This window comes from Staurois parvus, unplaced genomic scaffold (assembly GCF_062004578.1).
Source record: "Staurois parvus isolate SC_StPar_1 unplaced genomic scaffold, SC_StPar_1.0 ptg001823l, whole genome shotgun sequence".
Taxonomy (NCBI): Eukaryota; Metazoa; Chordata; class Amphibia; order Anura; family Ranidae; genus Staurois; species Staurois parvus.
This window is the reverse complement of record NW_028319619.1, coordinates 40,969-63,174: the sequence shown is the minus strand read 5'-3', so window position 1 is coordinate 63,174 and position 22,206 is coordinate 40,969.

Below are 22,206 nucleotides of genomic sequence, written 5' to 3'. Positions count from 1 at the left end.
GAGGAGTTGTCCAAAATGACTCCAGATCGTTGTGCAGGTCTGATCTGCAACTACAGGAAACGTTTGGTTGAGGTTATTGCTGCCAAAGGAGGGTCAACCAGTTATTAAGTCCAAAGGTTCACATACTTTTTCCTCCCTGCACTGTGAATGTTTACATGTTATGTGCAATTAAACCATGGCAACATCTAATGTTTGTGTAGTATTATGTTCAGCAGACTGTGTTCTTCTATTGTTGTGACTTAGATGACGTTCAGAGCACATTTTATGCCCAATTCATGCAAAACTCCACGTAATCCCAAGGGGTTCACATACTTTTTCTTGCAACTGTATCTATTCACTTTGTTTGTCTTATGAGTGGAATTCATCCGGTTGAAGATCATCCAGCTACATTTATGCCTTATGACTCCTTGCAGGTCGTAATCTGAAGGTGAGCACGCACGTTAGGCAGTGAAGGATCGTCCTTGTGTTTGTGTTCACTGTTGGTTCTCATTTGAAGATACACATGCGTTTGGGACGGTTTCTTTTGGACTTATTTGGCCCCTCTTAAATCACTTTTAGTTTTATACATTTTTTCTTCATCAGTTACATTGTCCTTTGTGACAATTTTTTATTTTGTATATGTAGATCACATTGTTTGATGTCACGTTTTTGATGTCACATTTTTGGTAGTGATTTGTTTATTCACTGAACATTTGTTATTTTTGATCACATTCATTCTTTGTTGTCACGTCTTGTGATCACTTTTATACATTCATTTTTTATATTTTTTTATATATTCATTTATTTATATACTGCATATCTGAGTTGTTCCCTCTAGTGATATAATAGTTTCCTTTATGTCACTTTATCGCTATTTTAGCAGTGTTTATGTCATCACATTTGAGTAATTTTTCATCAGTTGCAATTTGCGCTCCATATCCTTTTATGCACCTTTCTTACATTTATTGTCACAGGATTATTTTATTGTGATTTTCACATTTGTGTCAGTATTTGCACTCTTATTTATGGATTTATGTGGATTGTTCACTTCCTAAATTTACATTTTGGTTCACTGATTTATTGATGTTTATTTTCTTATCACTGTGAAGTAGCGAAGCACCACTTTTGTCATTTTTTGTGTTTCACTATTCATTTAGCTAGGTGTTAGCAGCCACTTCATTTGACAGATAAGCTTTTTCTTTGTCAGCGCAGGAGGCCGCTCTCTCCTTTTTCCATAGAGCCCATAGTGTCCTTCCAGATGTGCTTGCAAATCCTGATTGGCAGCCCACAAATTCTGCAGCACCCGTACTTCCCCCATTCACTGCTAAACCCGAAATTCAGGTGGGAACAGCAAATTTAACTACTCCCCTTGATTTTTTGGAGAAGTTTTTCACAGAAGATCTGTATGCATTGATTGTGGATCAAAGCAATTTATATGCACAGCAATTTATCACCACCAACCCAAATTCAAACCTTGCCAGACCATTTGCATGGAAACCTATTACGGTTTCCAAATTTAAAGTTTTTTTGGTCTAAACTCTCAAGATTGACATTACTTAAAAAAAAGGAATTGCAGTTGTATTGGTCCACAGACCCAGTTAGGGTTGCCACCTCATCCCTTTGAAACCGAACACATATTAAATATACAGGTTCTGAGGCTAATTTATTGCAGATAAGGCACCGAGTTTAATTACCACTTTAGTCAGCCACAGAACCTGTGTAATTAATATGTGTTTGGTTTTAAAGGGATAACAGTGGGAACCCATGTTCTCTACTGCCATGGCCAGGCATAGATATGAGAATATAATGCTATATAATGCATTTCAATGACAATACACTCTGTCATCCTTAGGGTGACCCTGAATTTGACAGCCTCCACAAAATTTGGCCCCTCTTAAATCACCTTAACCAAAAATTTGCAGATGTCTATACTCCCCAGAAAAACATCTGATGAGTCCCTCATTAGTTTTTCTGGCCACCTTGCTTTCAAGCAATTTCTCCCCAGCAAGCATGCCAGATATGAGATCAAGATGTATAAGACCTGTAAGAGGGCAGCAGTCTATACATGTAAGTTTTGAATTTACGAGAGTCCCCCCCGGATGAGCAGACTACATGGGGAGCAGTGGCAAGATAGTTTGGGTCTTGGTGTCATCCTTTTTCCATATGGGGTACCACTTATACGTGGGCAATTTTTATTCAAGTGGCCACTCATTAAACATTTGTACAATCTTGGAATTGGCACATGTGGCACCATGCAACCTAATCGCCGGGACTTCCCCCAACAAGCCGTAAATACCAGTCTTAGGGGAAAAAAGCCTGCTTGAGAAATAAATTGCTCACAGTGCAGTGGAAGGACAAACAAGATGTTTTCATCCTGTCTTCCATTCACGCAGATATGACCTTCCAAATTTCCACGGCAGCTGGTGTTGTTGTCTGTGTCCACGACTATAACTTTAACATGGGAGGGGTGGACTTCAATGAACAGATGATGAAGCCATACTTAGTTTCCCGAAAAGCAAGACGCCGGTACAAAAAAGTGTCTGTTTATTTATCTCAATTGGCCCTATATAACGCTTTTGTTCTTTACAAAGCAACTGGACATAGTGGAGCCTTCCTAAAATTCCAAGAAGAGATTATCACGGCCCTTTTGTATCCAGAAGGTGCTGTGACACAAACCATCAACCCAGATGCAGTTAGATGGCTGCGTGAGAGGCATTTTTCCGATGCCATGCCTGGTACCTCAACCCAAAGGACACTCCAAAAAAGATATGTCTGTAACAGACACGGAATTAGGCATGACACCCATTTTTTTTGTTCCTCCTGTCCTGGCCAACCTGCTCTGCCTCATGGAATGCTTCTGTCACTACCATACACTAGTGGACTATTAGTATAGGGTAAAGCACAGCACAGTCTAGGGTACACATTTACACAGGGTCTCAAAAGATGTTAGGTAGTCAGGAAACTGGCCAACGCATTTTGAGGGACCCTAACTTTAAAAAAGTTAAATAAATAATAAAGTAAAAAAAAAAAAAAACATAATAAAAAGTAAAAAAAAAAAATTATTAAAAAAACAAAAATAGTTGTCATTTTTATTGTTGTCAAGTTACTATTGTACGGTTACAGTTTTACTGTTACTGTTTTAATGAGTTGCTATTTCATTGTTAACCATTGCTGTTTTCTTTGCAGGAATGCCATTCAGCTGCAGCTCCGATCTGTTTTTTTTTTTTTACAGAGATTTCTTTATCCACATCAATCGATGTGAATAGAAGAATCTGTTAGGGCTCATGTACACGGGGCTTTTGGGAAAACTCTTCTGAATGATGGAAACTGACTGCTGGAAAACATAGGTTAAAAAATGTCAGTTTAGCCGTGTTTGCATACTTCGTTTATGCGCGTTTATGTGCATTTGCGTTTAGAAGCGTTTTTAAAAGATAACCTCAGGAGACCTACCCAAATGTCCAGAATGCACTGAAAAAAAGTAAAAAATTTACTATTTCAGACATTTTGAAAGGAATAGAGAAAGCAGAAGAAAAGAGAACAGTATGTGTTGAAATTACCTGTCTTTTCTGGTTGTATTCCCTTTGAATCCTATCATGAGCATAATGAAGCATGTTCTACCATTTTTCCTTCACGCGAAACCTGGAACTGACTGCGCTAGTGTACTACGTACATTTGAATACATGGAAAATGCTTTGCATGCATTTCTGATGATGAAAAAAGGCTCTGGACAGCATCTGGACATGGAACAGTTAAAAAATTCTTCTAAACGCAAACTCTTATAAACGCGGTTAACCGCGTTTACAAGCATTTACACATGTTTACAAAGCATTTGGCGTTTCAAACGCCGGTAAAATGCAGAACAGCTCCTGAACGTCAGTATAGAAGCTGCAGTGTAGTATAGGGCTGCAGCCCTTAGGTTCTTTTTTTTCCGTCCAGTAAAAGTGGTGTAAATTCCAATATCTATACCATATTTTGTAGACGCTATAAAATTTACACAAATCAATTAATATGCAGTTATTGGGATTTTTTTTTTACCAAAGACATGTAGCAAAATACATTTTTGGCCTAAATTTGTGACAAAATTTGAGTTTTTTGGATATACTGTATTTTATGACAGAAATGAGAAAATATTGTTTTCCTGACAGACTCCATGGCAGCATACGTATGGGTTAGTCCCACCCCACCCCACTCCCATAAATCTTTGCTCCTCGCCAGAGACCGTGTTCCTTTTTTGTCCTCTTCTTATGGACCTAGTGTAAGTCTTACCTAGTTCCCGCATACAAGATGGTCCGCGACCAAGGCCTGGCGAGTCTTTACGAGAGATGTGAGGTGACGTGGCACTTGTCAGTTCCACAGGTCTCCAGCTAAAGGCAGGGTATTGGACCCGGCAGATGAATGCGGTGCCAGGAGTGGCAGAGCAGGTGCCTCCTCATCAAATTCCAGTGTTCCCCAGCTAATAGAGGGGTGGAAATGCGTGAGCAGGAGTTGGTGCCTGGAAGAGCTCAGGTCTGCTAATGGTGGGCGAGTGGCACTTGGGCCGGATAGCCTGCTAATAGTGGGTGGCCATATAGCACCCCGATCAGATGAAGAGGTCTCCAAGTCAGGAGGTTGTGGCTGTGCGGGGTTAGTAAGCAGTGCTGATTGCCCGTGTTCGGGTCTCATTTTTGCTCCTTATTGTCTTTCTTTATCTTTCCCTGGTGCTAGTGGGTGCCTGGAGCGCAATGCTGTGCTCCAGGCTGCTGCTTCCTGGTCTGGAGCGGTTTCCAGCGCACGGTGCATGCACGAGTCGGCAGGAACGAGGCTTGGCTTTTCGAGTGTGCAGCACGGGCACCCCGGGGTCTAGCGCATGCATAGTACGGTGGTGGTGATGTCACAGCTTTCCTGCAAATTTAAAAAGCTGTCAGAGCTGTTTTCTTTGGGAAATTCTGCGGGCTGAACGCGACAGCTTCCCCAAGCACTGTGGTCCACTGTGAAGGTCAGTACCTGTCCCTCGTGCCCCCCCTGGTGGTCTGCTGGGATTTTGCATGTCATGTTTTTTTTTTTACAGCTTGGTTGCCTTCGCAGTTGACCAGACATGGATGTGTCACTGCCTCCTTGTGGCCAACCCCTATGCAGTAGGTACGGACGGCTGGCTTTAGCCTCTTGATTCAACACTGGTGCTTTTCTGTGGATTTTAACTATCCCTTGTTCTGTGTCTTTTTTTTCTCTCTCTCAGCCCTTCTAGGTCTCATCGCCACTATACAGCACACGATGACGGAAGTGCGTCTAGGTCTTGGCATAATCATTCGTCCTCTAAATCCAGATGCCACAGGTCTCCTTCCAGCTCCAAGCGTCATCGGAGAAACTCTCACTCCTCCAGGCATCGCGTTAATGGGCACTCCAGCCGCCCCAATAGGAAAACTTTCTGGGGGTTCAATTCTTGGGTTCCTGACAACAGGTCATTATGTGACTCCTATTTTGCATGGGTGACCAGCGAGAGAGAAAGCGTCAAAACCAACAGGTAGAGGCTTTGATTTTGAATTTGATCCGTTGCACAATCGGAAGCCAGTGGAGGGATTGGCAGAGGGGGGTAGCGGAGATGGAGTGGTTGGAAAGGTGAATGAGTCTGGCAGCCGTATTCAGGATCGACTGAAGCGGGGATAGCCAGCGGCGAGGCAGGCCAGTGAGGAGGGAGTTGCAGTAGTCGAGTCGTGATATGATGAGGGAGTGCATGAGCTGTTTAGTGGTTTCTGGGGTTAGGAACGTGCGTATTTTGGCGATGTTGCGGAGGTGGAGTCTGCACGAGTTTGTTAAAGATTGGACTTGGGGCTGGAAGGATAGGTTGGAGTCCAGAATGACACCAAGTACTCTGGCCTGCGGGGCGGGTTTGATGGTGGCGTTGTTGGATGTGACGGAGAAGTCAATGGGGGGTGGTGTCCGGGCTGGGGGGAAGACAAGAAACTCGGTTTTGGAGAGGTTCAGTTTAAGGAAGTGGAGCAACATCCAGTCTGATATGTCACTCAGTAGGTGTGTGATTCGGGCGGAGACCGAGGGGGTGAGGTGGGGGGTTGAGAGATAGATTTGTGTGTCGTCGGCATAGAGGTGGTAGTTGAAGCCGTAAGAGTGTATGAGGGAGGAGGTGTAGATGGAGAAGAGAAGGGGCCCGAGGACAGAGCCTTGAGGGACCCCAACAGAGAGGGGGAGTGAAGGGGAGGTGGTAGCATTATAGGTAACGCTGAAAGAGCGTTGTGACAGGTAGGATGAGAGCCAGGAGAGAGCAGAATCTCTGAGGCCGAGGGAATGTAGTTTTTTGAGGAGGAGGGGGTGGTCGACTGTGTCGAAGGCCGTGGAGAAGTCAAGGAGAAGGAGCACTGAATAGTGGCCATTAGCTTTGGCGGTTAGCAGGTCGTTGGAGAGTTTAAGTAAGGCAGTTTCGGTGGAGTGTAGGGGATGGAAGCCGGACTGTCGGGGATCGAGGAGGTTGTTGTCGTTGAGGTGAGAGCTTAGGCGGGTGTAGGCTAGGCGCTCGAGGAGTTTAGATGTAAATGGGAGCAGGGAGATGGGTCTGAGGTTGTTCGGGTCATTGGGGTCCAGGGAGGGCTTTTTAAGTATGGGGGTGATGTGTGCATGAGGGGAGGGGAAAGTGCCGGAAGAGAGGGAGAGATTGAAGATGTGGGTGAGGGAGCTTAGGATGGAGGGGGAGGAAGGTCGTAGGAATTGTGAGGGGATAGGGTCAAGGGGGCAGGTGGTGAGGCGGGCATCAGAGAGGATCTTGGAGACTTCCTCGATGGTAGTAATGTCAAAAGTGCGGAGTGTTGGGGGAGCTTCAGTATGAGGAATGTAGGGTGGGGTGGAAGTGGAGGTCAGAGCAGTGGTGGGGCTGTGGGAGAGGGGTGATGAGGGGGTAGTTGAGTGAGGGGGTTGGAGGGAGTTTGAGCAGTAAGGAAGTCCCTGCGGGTTATGTCGAGGGGGAGGGGGGATGAGGGGGTAGCTGTGTGAGAGGGGACGGGTTGAGAGGGCGTGTGAGTTGCGGCAATGTCCTTGCGAATTGTGTCAATCTTGTTTTTGAAGTGATTGGCAATCTCAAGGGCAGTGAGTGAGGTGCTGGGTGCAGGTGGGGGTGGTGAGAGTAGAGAGTTGAAGGTGGAGAAGAGTCGGCGAGGATTGGAGAAGAGGGCCTTGATGAGGGTCAGGAAGGAGCTGTAGAAGGCAGATTTGTAGCGGGTGAAGGCTTGTTGGGATTTGGTTTTGCGCCATAGTCGCTCCAGGGCATGACTGTGTTGTTTGAGGGTTTTGGTGTGATCAGTCTGCCAGGGCTGGAGCAGTCGGGGTCTGATGATGCGTGTGGTTAAAGGCGCTAGTGAGTCAAGGGCTGTTGACAGCGCGTTGTTGTAGGCAGTCATAGCCAAGTCGGGGCAGGACAGGGGGAGGATGCTGTCATGGAGTTGATCAGCTTCAGAGTGGAGGGGGGCAGGGTTAAGGTTGCAGAGGTTGTCCGGGTTGTCGAGGTTGACAGGGATGTTGAAATCCCCAACGATGATGGTGGTTAGCTCAGAGGAGAGGAAGAAAGGTAGCCAGGAGGAAAAGTCATCCAGGAAGCGGGATTTGGATCCAGGAGGCCAGTATATCACAGCAATCTTCAGGGGGGTTGGGGAGAATAGTCGGACACAGTGGGCCTCGAAGGAGGAGAAGGTTGTGGGGGGTTTGGGAGGACTCGGAAGGTGCTCTGCGGTGACAGGAGCAGACCAACCCCACCACCTTTACGACCGTTGGGCCTGGGTGAGTGGGTCCAGGTGAGACCTCTGTAGGAGAGTGCAGCAGGGGAGGTAGAGTCAGTGGCCTGGATCCAGGTTTCCGTAATCGCCAGGAGGTTGAGGGAGCTGGAAACAAAGAGGTTGTGGATGGCGGTAAGCTTTTTGCACACCAAACGGGTATTCAGGAGTGCACATGAAAACGGGGGGGAGATTTTAGGGAGCAGGGGGACAGATACTAAGTTGCGGGGGTTGCGGCAGGACGTGGAGGCGGGAGGGTGTTGTGCGAGTGAGGGAGGTGGTGGAGGGCCAGGATTCGGGGAGATGTCCCCCGTGGTTAGGAGGAGAAGGGTGAGAAAGGTGGCATCACTTTGTGAGTATATTTCCTTAATAATAAAATTAGTCACTATTTATTGAGGTAATGTTCAAGGTTTGTGCGCTCTTTCTTTCATCTTCTACAGTTTTATCAAGCTTCCCCAGCTTCATGATAGAGCTGCACAACCTCTGATCACCAGCAAATGAACACGCTGCTTGTTACTAACGCCCGTTTGAGTCTTTGAGCGCAGGAGATAATGGATCTTTGGTGATCATTCTCCTGCTTAACCCTGCACGTTCTGATCTCCTGTTAACGAACCTGGCTTGTGACCTGTTTATCCCTCTGCCTGCTGATTTTGTACTACGCCGCCACCACTGTTACCGACCCGGCCTGCCTGATGCTGCTCTTTGTTACCTCCCCACATCAGACTCTCACCTGCTATACACCTCCAGCGGTGCTTCTACCACAGCTGGGTGAACCCAGGGGCCGCAACCTGGTCTTGGCCTGCTCCAAGTCCATCCCCATCAGGGGCCCTGGTGAACAAGCAGGTTGGAGCTTAGATTCCGCGCCTTGGGGGAGTCCGGCCTGTGGTGTGCTAGAGGCTACCGCTGTAGGATCCCTGACAGAGCTGCAATGTAAGCAATTCAGCCATGCTGTCAGTGATTACTTGTAATCGCCGGCAACCGACAGGAAATGACCCGCCGGGAGCCGGCGACACCCGCTGCCATGATCGGCGGGACGAGTAGGGCGAGCACGCGCCCCCTACCTGTTTTGCACAGCGACGTTAAAAGACGGCACTGTGCGCACAGGTGGCGCCCTGCCACAGTAAAAACACTGCGGTGGGTCGGCAAGCGGAGAGAGAAGGTTTACTCAACAAAAAGGAGGCAAAATATTTGATACCTAGTGCCCTGGTATTACCTGTTATATATCAACTACTGAAGATTCATAAGAATTTGGAGAAACCCTCTGGAAGACCTATTATTAATGGGATTGATTCCGTTTTACAGATTGGGGGAATATGTTGATACATTTTTGCAGCCTCCAGTTCCTGTTTTCCCTTCCTATCTAAGAGATAGTGGTGATCTGATTGGTATACTTAGAGGGATTAAAGAAGAAGGTGATTGTGTTATGGCAAGTGTTGATGTTAACTCTTTGTATACAAATATTAGGCATGTGGATGCGTTAGGGTCGATTAAATGGGCATTAGACATGGAATCTGGGTTAAAACCCAAGCAGAAAAACTTTTTGCTTGAATGTCTTGATCTGGCGATGTCACACAATTATTTCTGGTACTCTAGTAAGTTCTATAGACAAGCTACGGGTGTGGCCATGGGAGCCAAATATGCACCATCGGTGGATAATTTGTTTATGAGCATGTGGGAAAGTAAAGCCCTTTTTGAGAACAGAAACCATGAATTATTGGTTTATAGGAGGTTTATAGACGATATTGTCATAATATGGAAAGGGACAAGAGAAGCATTGGAGGAATACATCCAGAAAATGGGTTGTAATCCTTATATCATTTACCAATCATATTAGTGTGTAAATCGTTAGATCTAGAAAGTCTATAGCTTCCAAACAGGGTAACCAATTTTTCACTAAAACCCATTTTAAAGAGGTAGGTAGGAATGGTTACATTCCAAGTCACAGTTGTCACCATAGAAATTGGTTAAAATCTATTCCCAAAAGCCAGCTTATTAGACTGAAACGTAATTGTGATGATGAGAACATTTTTCAAAATCAAGCAGATATGTTATCACAAAGATTTAGAGAAAAAGGGTATAAAGAGGATGCTCTAGCCTACTCAGTGGATCAGGTCAAGAATATTTAAAGAGAAGATCTGTTAATTAAGGAGAGAAAGAAGAAGATAGGTGACCTGGCCTTCATTACGGGTTATTTAAGCCAACACAAATTGGTTGCAAATATTATTAGGAAGCATTGGCCGATTTTGAAAAGGGACGAGGTTCTTGATAAAGTATTGCCCAAGAGACCCATGTTTATCTACAGGAAACCACCAACATTAAGAACTAGACTGGTAAAGAATGTTCCTGATGCACCAAAGAAAGTGGTTACCTTCCTTGACAGGGTTGGTTTTTTTAAATGCAGAAGGTACATAGCATGTAAAAATATGAAGGGTGATAACAAGAGGAAAATTGACAGCTTTCTATCTTGTTTGAATGGTTCTTCTTATAAAATCAAGAAATTTATATCATGCGATAGTTCCTATAGTTACATCAGAAACATAAAGAAGGGCTATAGGTATCATAGCCTCTCATACCATTTCAGATTATTTCATAATAAAGATCCAACATGTCTTAAATTTTGTGGGATAGACTGAATTGATGCTCCATGGAGGGGAGGGGATATTGTCAAAAACATCTAGCAAAATGAGACCAAATGTATTTACCAAATGGGGACATTGAATCCTAAAGGGTTGAATGCAGATATTGATATTAACTGCTTTCTATCTAACTGGTAGTCAGTTGGAGTGAGAACTAGGAATATTTATCATCATTTTTATATTTACTGATTTTGTTTTATTTTTAATGTTAATTTGTTTTCATTTCTTTTTTATGTTAATTTTTACTACATATTTTATTTATATTTTTTAATGGTTATTTTCATTTTTCCTTTTTTATTCTTATTTTGATTTCTATATTTTTATTTTTATATGTATTAATTTTTGAGATTTTATTAAAGATTATTGGGGTTTTTTATGTATTGGCTTTCATCGGTCTAAACATATTGTATGGTATTTACGAAGTATATAAGGACAGAATTTGGGTTGTTTGTGGCTCATAGAATATGAAGATATGTGTACAGATGTGTCACATTACATGTTTGGTATTATTGATGTAAAGGAATCCCTCAGCATGAAGCATAGGATGACAGTGGGGTTTTACACATAAGAGAAATTGACCTATGGGAGAGGAGGGGAGGGTCCTTGTACGGCTATTTAAGAGGTTGGAGACTGGAGGTGTGAGTGTTGAGAACGCCCAGTAGGAGGGGCGAAATGCGTCGACACACTTCCGGTCTGCCGTCTGAACGTCTTGTGCAACTTCTGGTGAGTGGAACGCACGCTGAGCGGTGTGTTCCAAGTGGCCATTTTTGGATTTTGTCTGTCTCACATACTGTCATCCTCTGCTAATCAAGCTGGGAGATTTCTGGAGCTGGTCCTGGATGCTGTGTATATTTTGTCCGGCCGGTGGAGGCCAATAAACAATGCTTATATGGATCTTGTAAGATGTGAGTGGCCTGGTATTATTAAATATAAGCTATATGGTCATTAGCAATATCACACTATATGAAATTCTTCTCCCTTGGTACAACTGTGGAGCGGGTTTGGAGGTACTTATCAAAGAGAGAGTGGAAGGATCATCCGAGTCTTGTATGGTGGAATGGAGGTCTGGAGGCTGTAGAGGGGGTGTAGGATCCCTAAAAGTCCTAAAAGGCCAGCTATTCACCAAAATCTGGTGAGTGCGGTTTATGTTGGTGTTGCACTGGTGGATGGTGGAAGCACATATCACAGAAGGATAACCCAATTTTTTGTTGAAGCACTCTGGAGTTTGGGAGAAAGGACTTTGTTTTTTGAATTGTTTTGAACACTAACTTTTTTTTTTTGACACTTTTATTCAATTAATAATTTTATATGTTGTATGATTTATATTATGTATAACATGTAAGGTATCTGGTTTAGGTACTGTTTTGCACTGTTTTCATTTGGTTTGTATAATTTGGTGTGTTACACTAGTGCACAGCAGCATTTCATACCTGTGGTTATAGACTATTCTGTGGCACAGGAGTGTGATTTGTTTTAAAAGATAGCTTAGGGTGTCTACTTTCCAAAAAGGGGTAATTTGGGGGTGTTTGTACTGTCCTGGTATTTTAGCACCTCAAGAAATGTGATGGGCAGTCAGAAAGTAAAAGCGGTGTAAATTCTATTATCTATACCAGGGGTGGGCAAACTTTTTGACTTGAGGGCCGCAATGGGTTCATATATTGGACCCGGGGGCCGGACCAAGAGTAGATGAATGATGTGTATGTGTCATCCATAGTAAGTATAGTAATATTCCCCCATAGTAAGAATAGTAATTAATCCCCCATATAGTAATTCATCCCCCATAGTAATTCATCCCCCATATAGTAATTCATCCCCCATAGTAATATATCCCCCATATAGTAATTTATCCCCCCTATAGTAATTCATCCCCCTATAGTAATTCATCCCCCATATAGTATTTCATCCCCCATAGTACTATTCCCCCCCCCCCCAAGTAGTAAGCCAAGTCCCCCCTGTGTCAATTCACTTACCTTTGCTCCGCGCGTTCCTCTCGCCGTGTTCCCACGCCGTTCCGGTCTTCAGGGCGGACTGTGAGAGGAGCCTAGCTCCCCTCACGTTCGTCACGCTGCCCCGCCTACACACATCCTGACAGCCATCCTGACAGTATCACGCTCCACGGGCCGGATTAAAAGGTCCGCCGGGCCGTAGTTTGCCCATTGCTGATCTATACCATAGTTTTTAGATGCTATAACTTTCACACAAAGAAATCAATATACACTTATTGGAATTTTTTTTACCAAAAACATGTAGCAGAATACATTTTGACCTAAATTTATGATGAAATTTGAGTTTTTTGGATATTTTTTATGACAGAAATGAAGAAATATCTTTTTCAAAATTTTTTTTGTTTATAGCACCAAAAATTAAAAGTGCTCAGGTGACCAAATGCTACAGAAAGAAAGCTCTATTTGTGTGATAAAATGGACATAAATTTAATTTATGTATCATATTGCATGACCGTGCAATTCTCAATTAAACTGGTGCAGCGCAGTATAGCAAAAAAATTGCAGTAAATTGCAGTATCTATACCGTAGTTTGTAGATGCTATAACTTTCACACAAAGCAATCAATATACACTTATTGGGATTTATTTTACCAAAACATATAGCAGAATACATTTTGGCCTAAATTTATGACTTTGAGTTTACTATATATTTTTTATAGCCGAAAGTAAAAAATATAGTTTTTCTTCAAAATTTTCGTTCTTTTTTTGTTTATAGTGCAAAAAAATAAAAAGTGCACAGGTGATCAAATACCACTGAAAGAAAGCTCTATTTGTGTGAAAAAAAGGACATAAATTTTGTTTGGGTACAGCATTGCACAACTGCGCAGTTACCATTTGAAATAAAGCAGTGCCGAACAGCAGAAAATGGCCTGGTCATGAAAGGGGTAATTCTTCTGGGGGGAAAGTAGTTAAGGGACCATTCTAATTATACTTGGATTTTTCTAGATCTCTACATCGAAATCTATAAGAGTCTCTTCCCTATCTTTGTTGTGGACAACGCCTGCCATACATCTACGACTTATAACCCTTCTTAATAAATATATATATATATATATATGACATGTACATATTATGGTTATCTTCTTTTAATATTTGTTGAAGATTAATTATTTCAAAATTTTGAATATATCCACAGATATCCTTTGGCTAAATAACTTATCGTTGTATGATGAAACCATATGTACACCTTTCTCCTTTCATTTGGTTCTTTTTTGACATGTCCACATGGGGCCTAAGTATAATCAGAGTGGTCCTTTAAGATGTATTTCCTTATATATAATTATTGATGTTATTGTATGATCATTGCATAGAATCTTGATGTTTCTGGGGCGATTTCCCTCTGGCCGGCAATCACAAAAAGTGACACATACATTTCACCCCAATTCAAGATTTATCTTGGACAAACTACTGTTATGAACCGAGGCATACGAGTACTGCATAGTATATAGTTATATTGTATGATATATATACACAGTGAAGGAAATAAATATTTGATCCCCTGCTGTCTAAAAATCGAACGGTAGGTGTATTGTAACACTGAAAGCCAGAAAAGCAACAAAAAATTTAAAAGAAATGCATATCTAACAAATTGTGCACTGATTTGTATGTTCATGAGGGAAATAAGTATTTGATCCCTTCACAAAACATGACTTCGTACTTGGTGGCAAATCCCTTGTTGGCAATCACAGAGGTCAGACATTTCCTGTAGTTGGCCACCAGGTTTGCACACATCTCAGAAGGGATTTTGGCTCACTCCTCTTGACAGATCCTCTCCAAGTCATTAAGGCTTGGTGGCTGATGTTTGTCAACTTGAACTTTCAGCTCCGTCCACAGATTTTCAATCAGATTAAGGTCTGTAGACTGGCTAGGTCACTCCAGGACCTTAATATGCTTCTTCTTGAGCCACTCCTTTGTTGCCTTGGCCATGTGCTTTGGGTCATTGTCATGCTGGAATACCCATCCACGACCCATTTTCAATGCTCTGGCTGAGGAAAGGTTCTCACCCAAGATTTGATGGTACATTGTCCCTTTGATGCGGTGCAGGTGTCCTGTCCCCTTAGCAGAAAAACACCCCCAAAGCAGAATGTTTCCACCACGTTTGACAATTGGGATGGTTTTCTTGGGGTCATAGGCAGCATTCCTCCTCCTCCTCCAAACACGGCGAGTTAAGTTGATGCCAAAGAGCTTGATTTTGGTCTCATCTGACCACAACACTTTCAACCAATCCTCCTCTGCATCATTGAGATGTTCAACCAGTCCTCCTCTGCATCATTGAGATGTTCAGTGGCAAACTTCAGACGGGCCTGGACATGTGCTTTCTTGAGCAGGAGGGACCTTACAGGCACTGCAGGATTTCAATCCTTGTTGGCGTAGTGTGTTACCAATTGTTTTCTTGGTGACTGTGGTCCCAGCTGCCTGGAGATCATTGACAAGATCCTCCCGTTTAGTTCTGGGATGATTCCTCACTGTTCTCATGATCACTGACACTCCACGAGGTGAGATCTTGCATGGTGCACCAGACCTAGGGAGACTGACAGTTGTTTTGTGTTTCTTCCATTTGCTAATGATTGCACCAACTATTGTCACCTTCTCACCAAGCTGCTTGGCGATAGTTTGGTAGCCCAGTCCAGCCTTGTGTAGGTCTACAATCTTGTCCCTGACATCCTTGGACAGCTCTTTGGGCTTTGCCATGGTGGAGAGTTTTGAATCTGAATGTTTGATTGCTCCTGTGGACAGGTGTCTTTTATACAGGTAACAAAATGAGATTAGCAGCACTCCCTTTAAGAGACTGCTTCTAATCTCAGCTTGTTCCCTGTATGAAAGTCTCCCGGTAGCCAGAAATCTTGCTGAATGATAGGGGATCAAATACTTATTTCCCTCATGAACATGCAAATCAGTGCATAATTTGTTAGAAATATATTTCTGTTGAATTTTTTGTTGCTGTCCTGTCTCTCAGTGTTACCATACACCTACCATTCGATTTTTAGACTGATCATTTCTTTGTGAGTGGGCAAACATTCAAAATCAGCAGGGGATCAAATACTTATTTCCTTCACTGTATATTCTTTTATATATATATTCTTTATGATAACTAGCTCTCTTTATGACACACAGACAGGGTCTTTATGTTGATATGTTTGTATTTTACTCACCTGTTTAATATGTGTTATTCATTGTCCTCTTTTCCTTTTTTTTCCCCTTTCTTTGTTTTATAGCTATTTTATATATGTAATTATGTATACTTCCAAGTAAATAATTTTTGGGTCCTGAAGAAGCAGGTGTGAAACGTGTTGACCTATGTTACAAGACACACTTCATATTCAGGAAAGCGGTTTGTACTTGTAGATGAATCTCTTTATATGTAAATTCAATACATTTTGTAATTTTATATATATATTCTGTCTGTTTGCACAATTGTGAACCCGGGGGTATATTCAAAGTCCAACTCCAAATTGCCCTTTTTTATTTACATATATGGGATGATACCTGGGCAGGTCTAAATTCTATGTTTGTTACATACACCACTCCTTCCACTATATACCTTTATGAACTCACCTGCATTTGAATTCCTTGTAAGCTGCTTTATCCTGCTTTGGGCATGGCTTTTGAATTTATATTAACTGTTTTTGCATTCATATTAACTTGTTTGTTGAGAGAAGACATAAAAAAGCCCCTCAACACAGGTCCTCAGGTCAAGATGTAATGTTTACAAAAAAAGATCAGCACACACATAGAGCACATGATCTACAAGTGAAACATTGCATGTCCATAATAAAGGTCCATGGGATATTAAATAAGTCCCAGGGGTGGACTGACAACTCATGGGGCCCCCTGGCGATAGGGGATCATGGGGCCCTTGTGCCCTTGCCCAAACTCAAAAAAGCCTATGAAAAAGGTACCAGAGGCATCTCATGGGGCCCCCTACTGACCCCAGGCCCTCGGGCAGTGCCCAAGTTTCCAAATGGTCAGTCCGCCCCTGATAAGTCCATATATGATGGTTTGCACAAAGTGGCAGCTATGACAGAGTAAGTCAAACTCTATACAAGGAACAAAACAGGAAATAGAAAAGCACCTTCTAAGTGCAGTATGAATAGAGCCAGTGTAGAACGCACTTGGCAGGCGAACATGACGTCATCGGGGGAGAGCCAAGGCTGCGCGGTCAGAACTCACAGGTCCTTCTAGAGGCCTAGATATTGAAACACTAGCACCCTATTTATATACAAAATAATAGGAGAACTTCCTGGCACAACAGGTTTAATCAATGAATGCAAATTGCTGTAAACAAACATCTAAGTGACTGTAAATATGTAAGTATAGAAAACAATCATAATCTATAAATAAGATTCCCATAAGACAAATAATAGTATAAAATCATATATATATATTCAATTAAAAAAAAGATATGCACATATAATGTATATAAATAAAATCAATAGAAGGGAGAACCTATAGTCTTATAATTATGAAGAGAATAATAATATATAATAAAATAATTAGGCATGTATGCAGAGTTATACAGGTGAAACTCAAAAAAATTAGAATATCGTGCAAAAGTTCATTTATTTCAGTAATGCTCATGAAAACCCCAAATCCACACTCTCAGAAAATTAGAATATTGTGCAATATTCTAGGCTCAAAGTGTCCCACTCTAATCAGCTAATTAAGCCATAACACCTGCAAAGGGTTCCTGAGCCTTTAAATGGTCTCTCAGTCTGGTTCAGTAGGAATCACAATCATGGGAAAGACTGCTGACCTGACAGTTGTGCAGAAAACCATCAATGACACCCTCCATAAGGAGGGAAAGCCTCAAAAGGTAATTGCAAAAGAAGTTGGATGTTCCCAAAGTGCTGTATCAAAGCACATTAATAGAAAGTTATGTGGAAGGGAAAAGTGTGGAAGAAAAATGTGCACAAGCAGCAGGGATGACCACAGCCTGGAGAGGATTGTCAGGAAAAGGCCATTCAAAAGTGTTGGGGACTTTTGCAAGGAGTGGACTGAGGCTGGAGTCAGTGCATCAAGAGCCACCCCACACAGACGGATCCTAGACATGGGCTTCAAATGTCGTATTCCTCTTGTCAAGCCACTTCTGAACAACAAACAACATCAGAAGCGCCTTACCTGGGCTAAAGAAAAGCAGAACTGGTCTGTTGCTCAGTGGTCCAAAGTCCTCTTTTCTGATGAGAGCAACTTTTGCATCTCATTTGGAAACCAAGGACCCAGAGTATGGAGGAAGAATGGAGAGGCACACACTGCAAGATGCTTGAAGTCCAATGTGAAGTTTCCACAGTCTGTGTTGATTTGGGGAGCCATGTCATCTGCTGGTGTTGGTCCACTGTGCTTCATTAAGTCCAGGGTCAACGCAGCCATCTACCAGGAGATTTGGAGCACTTCATGCTTCCTTCCGCAGACGAGCTTTATGGGGATGCTGACTTCATTTTCCAGCAGGACTTGGCACCTGCCCAATCTACAAAAAGCACCAAAACCTGGTTCAATGACCGTGGGATTACTGTGCTTGATTGGCCAGCAAACTCGCCTGATCTGAACCCCATAGAGAATCTATGGGGCATTGCCAAGAGAAAGATGAGAGACATGAGACCGAACAATGCAGAAGAACTGAAGGCCGCTATTGAAGCATCCTGGTCTTCCATAACACCTCAGCAGTGCCACAGGCTGATAGCTTCCATGCCACACTGCATTGAGGCAGTAATTGCTGCAAAAGGGGCTCAAACCAAGTACTTGCATGCTTATACTTTTCAGAGGTCCGAAATTGTTCTATGTACAATCCTTGTTTTATTGATTGCATGTAATATTCTAATTTTCTGAGATTGTGGATTTGGGCTTTTCATGAGCTGTAAGCCATAATCATCACAATTATGACAAATCACGGCTTAAATTATCTTGCTTTGCATGTAATGAGTCTATCTCATATATTAGTTTCACCTTTTTAAGTTGCATTACTGAAATAAATGAACTTTTGCACGATATTCTAATTTTTTGAGTTTCACCTGTACTTACTATAATACAGTTCTCACAAATTGCCCAAAAGTCACTATGGTCCTTAAGACCAGTGTGGCACATTCTGAAAACACAAATAGCCATAGATGACCAAACATGGAATGATATTGAGATGGCTATTACAGATAGAAAGTGGATTCTGGAGGATGGCTATAATAAGTTATGTATTTCTATTTCTTCGTTCAAGCTTCCTGGCACAAGGGTACCTAAAGTGTAGATCCAAAAGGTCTCCCATTGGCACAAGTGCTATAAATGTTCAGCTGGTGGCAGAGATTTGGATATAGATTTAATGATCTATACAAACAGTCCAGATATAGACTTGTGATGCTGTTCCAGAAAGTGTCTGGGGATGCTATGCTCATCGTCGCCCTCCTCAATGAGGTACCCATGTTCCCCGAATCGCTTTCTCAGAGTTCTTATAGTGCGGCCTACATAAAATAGACCACAAGGGTAAGTTAAGCAATACACAACATATTGTGATGAGCAATTTTGAAATTCAGAAATTTTATGTTTTAGCTTTAACTTTGAAGTCTTTTTGGCCATGCGGAATGTATGGGCATGTAAGACATAATATTTTCTTGCATTTATACATTCCCTTGATGTTTAAGAAAGTAACTGATATGTCCTGGATTTTAGATTTATTTTTCAGTTTGCTGGGGGATATTTTACTTTTGATGTTACAAGCCTTTCTAAATTTTTGTATTTATTTATTTACCGCTGCCAACCACCAATGGTGTGACAGCTTCTTTCTTAAACAAGATTTAATGCATAACATCACACCTAGAGGGCTCAGGGTCCTCAAGAGTGTTCCTTTCTGGACCCTGACCTAGGGAAAGAGTAGGCACATGTAGCTGAATTCTGCACAAGGAAATGGATAAAAGTAATTATTCAACAAAAAGAGACAGGAAATGTGATGATCTGAAAAAACTAATTTCCAATCTTTTCAAATCATATGTCAGAGGATTCCCTCTCTTCCTCCATCATGGTTGTCCACACTAAAGGAAAAATACTAAAAATAAAAAGGATGAACTCAAAGGGGAAACTGGGTAAATTTAAAAGAGACATAGAAGACTACAGTTATAACAGTTTAGTTGGGAAAAAAAAAACTAAATTTCAGTGATATCTCTCAGAGGCCCCACCATTGACATCCCTGTCCCAATTTCAGCCCTCTTAATTTTCCCTCTAATGACACATCTGAAAGACCCCACTTTCAGACAATAGATCCAAGCATCCCCCTAAACACAGATGCATCCAGTGAAAACATCATCCTAAAAGTACAATCTGCATACCCATCCCGATTGCATATAATACCCTCGGTCCCAACAGTACAGAGCTCCCTGATAAGTCATGTCCTCAGACATATTCCCTCATCGTCTTCTGTCATTATCGATACAAATACATCCTCAGGTTATATGCAAACCCCTCATAATGTAAAGATGAACATCAAATAGAGCCATCACCCAAAGGGAAGCACCTACCTTTGAGTTGGAAATTCAACCCATTGACACCCCCATATCTGAGACTAGCAACTTAGAAAATAGTTTTTTTTTTTTTTTAGAGAAAGGTCCCCCACCAAACCTCATAAAAAGAAAGTACACAGAAGAGGCAGAAAGAGGGGGTAGGAGAAAATATGCACAGAGAAAAGATTGGAAAGCTGTAAAGATTTTCAATTTATCCTTACATTCACTGACTGACCATGAGACATCCTTACTCAATAAGGGTCTCAATTTTGCACCCACAACCCAACTAAACCCCTTCACTCTGTTCAAAGATCTGAATAAATTTATTAGGGACCTCACTGTCACTAGGTTATATAACATCAACATAATAAAGCACATGAAAATAATACTATTACCCTATTTTCATCATATCAAATGGAGAGGGCATTGCCATCCTAAATAATATGGACATGAGCGCCCTAGAGTATTTGGAAGAACTCTACAATGAAGACTTAGACAACATCACTATTTGGCTTACACATGATTCCACCTCTCCCCCCATGCGACACACCATCTTCAAGTCCATTTCCAACCCCATTCACAAAAAAGGGCCCTATATCTAAACATTCTGCCAAGGAGTCTACTCTGACCTTATTAGGATGTGTACACAAAACTCCCAAACCATGTATTAGAATCTTACATCTCCAGGACATCCAAGCCCTAGATGAGTTTTCCAACAACAATATCATCATTATTGTTTTTCCAGGACAGGGAGGACTATGTCAGAGAAGTACACAGGCTACTATCTGATAGTAACACATACATTATATTACCAACAAATCCCTTACCCCAGTTCCATACAGAAGCCTATACTCTTGTTTAAAACATTATGCTGTAATGCTTTGGCAACCAAACTAAAGACTCCTTCCTGAATAAAGAATGCTTTCATTCTGCATATATTTACCATCTACCTAAAATCCACAAAAATCTTGAAAACCCACCAGGCCGACCTATCGTGGCGGCCATTGATAGTATCACCAGCAGGTTCTCTATTTAAATGGATCATTTCTTGCAACCCCTGGCGCAGAACCTCCGATCATACATCTGGGATAGGCTACATCTTGCGTTGATGCGAACATCATATACCTGGGATCACACCTACTCCTGGCTCTCCCTGGACGTAAATTCTTTATTCATCTCTATACCTCATAAGGTGGGTCAGAGTGCCATCCAACATTTTTTGTTGGGAGGATCCTTTAACCAATCATAGACAGGCTGATTTTATAGTAGAGGCTACTGCCATTTTCCTACAGCACAACTATTTTCTGTTTGATAGCACCTTCTACTTACAGGTTAATGACACAGCTATTGGGGCCAATTTTGTCCCCGGCTATGCCAACTTACCATGGGGTATTAGGAATCCTTATGGATATGGAATAATAACCCTTTTGCATCCCACATCATATTCTATGGCAGATATATTGATGACATTGTCATCATTTGGGATGGCCCTGATAGTACTATAGACCCGTTCATACAACATTGCAATAACAACCATCTAGGCTTATCATTCACTTATATTCATGATCATCATCCATTGTCATTTTTGGACTTCGAATTATGTCATGATGATAAGCCTATATATACACTAGTAATTATGTCAAACCCACTTCCGGTAATTCATATCTTCATTACAGCAGCTGCCATCATCCTAGATGGATTAATAATATTCCTAAAAGTAAATTTTGCAGATTACATAACAATTGTACTCGCGAGGAAGTTTACCCACTACATGGGATCAAACTTACTGAGAAGTTTCTCGACAAAGGCTCCTCTAGTCCAGGAGGCATTTGTTCACTACTGACAAACATCCCCAATCACAAACCTCCACCAATTCTATACAACCCATTAGGTTTACCATTTTTTTTGGTATTTTATGTTATTATCCTCTTCATAATTATTGATTTTATTCTTTTATATACATTATATGTGCATATCTTTTTCATTGAATATATATATAGGATTTTATATTATTTGCCCTATGGGAATCTTATTTATATATTTATGATCGTTTTCCATACATACATATTTACAGTCACTTAGATGTTTGTTTACAGCAATTTGTATTCATTGATTTAACCTGTTGCACCAGATAGCCCTCCTTCCATTATTTTATATATGTATATATAGGGTGCTAGTGTTTCAGTATATAGGCCTCTAGAAGGAGCTGTGAGCTCCGACCGCGTAGCCTTGTTTTTCTATGGTATTTGGCTCTCCCCCGATGACGTCACATCCGCCTGCCTTTAGGAGCTTCAGGCTCCATCGCCATCTACAGTGACCACATCGTATGCATAGGAGATGCTTCTTTGGGCCACAATACC